Below are 1,681 nucleotides of genomic sequence, written 5' to 3'. Positions count from 1 at the left end.
CATAAATATTCGAATCATTTTCTTAACAAATATTGGAAAGAAACAGACTGCCTGGGTGTAATGTCCAGACGTAGTCCCGAGTATTAGACCCAAGCTGTAAGAGCTTGTAGGTCACAAGTACTCGTCTTTCAAACTTCAAAATACCTTATTCCTACCTTAATACTTTTTCAATAAAGATGGAAATGGAACATGGTGTATACCATGCACTCCGGAGGCTAGGATTCGAGATGTATATCTCGCTCATCCAAGTTCTCGCCATCACTCAAAATACATCCAACCAATCAAACTCTTTTCTCGCCGCCGTGCGACTAATCAAGAACCTTTTTCATAAATGAAAGATATATTGTCTTAAGTGATACAAAACAATGTTTCGGCCACGATTGTTGAGTAGAGATAAATGACGCTTTTTCCGAATGTAGATTTATAAATCCGTTCGATGTGTGGTATGCGTTCACTCCTCATCTGTTTTGGGTAAAACGATGTTTTTGTCGAATTAGTACAATATAGCTTTCGCTAAAATCGACCAACAAACAAACATTTTTCTACGCAGAACTACGTAAGCCTTGATTTCTCTTTTGAGATACGTAGGAGCAGAATTTTTAAATCTTGTCAGGCCCACTAATAAAAAACTTAGGTTTAGTCCTTCGTTAAAAAAAAATCCAAAAATATTCTTCTCTCTTATATTCTTTCTTATCCCACTTAATAACTTGAAAAGCCTAATATTTTAACTAACACTAACGCACACAACTGACCTAATGGTTCCCGTTGAGTACAACGGACGTGAGGGGTGCTAATACCTTCCCCTTGCGTAATCGACTCCCGAACCCCGATATTGGTTGCGATGACCATATCTTATCCTTTCTTTTGTCTTGGGTTTTATCGATATTTCCCCTTTCCTTCTTAGGAATAAATAAAGTTCGGTGGCGACTCTGTTCAGTCCATCATTGCGAGCGTGCGATCGCGCTTCGCTTTGAAGTCGTATCCCCATTTTTTTCGAGGTGCGACAGATGGCGACTCTGCTGGGGAGTGATCCCTAAGTGAGTCAAGCCTAGTTAGGTCGTTTGTGTGCCTTTGTTTGTTTACCTATGTGGCTTTTCTTTATTGTTTTTACTATCTCTATTGTCATATTGATATGAATCTGCTGTATTGGTTCGGTTATGGTTTGGTACTTGGATATTCTGATTGCAAACCTTGTGGGAAAGACTTTTTACCCGAGTCTCGAGTAAAAACATAAGATAGGACGAGGTTGAGTAGTGCGGGTCCGCGAGATGTATTTCTCGTTGGGTCGGTACGAGAACCTTACTTAGAGTAGATTCTTGAGAGGATGTTGTCGCTCGGCAAGTAAGTTGCCGTAAGCTTCGATATTTTCTTTAGGATCCATGACTCTGAGAACCATTTGTAGAACCTTAGTCCTTTGCCTAACTAGGAAAGATGGTTGCGTAGTGTGGGTCTGCGAGATGTATTTCTCGTTAGATCGATGCGAGAACCTCACTTAGAGTAGATTCTTTAGATGGAGTTGATGCCCGGCAAGTAAGTTGCCGCAGGTAGCAAACAGTCTAATGGATCCATGACTCTAGGAACTTTTTCAAAAACCTTAGACCATACCTGGTGAGAACCTATTCTTGGAAAACAATCAGATTCGTCAGTACCTCAGACTTTTGAACCCGTGTATGAAAAAAAC

This window comes from Lathyrus oleraceus, chromosome 6 (genome assembly GCF_024323335.1).
Source record: "Lathyrus oleraceus cultivar Zhongwan6 chromosome 6, CAAS_Psat_ZW6_1.0, whole genome shotgun sequence".
In the NCBI taxonomy this organism is placed as follows: domain Eukaryota; kingdom Viridiplantae; phylum Streptophyta; class Magnoliopsida; order Fabales; family Fabaceae; genus Lathyrus; species Lathyrus oleraceus.
Note: the sequence above shows the minus strand (reverse complement) of the source record.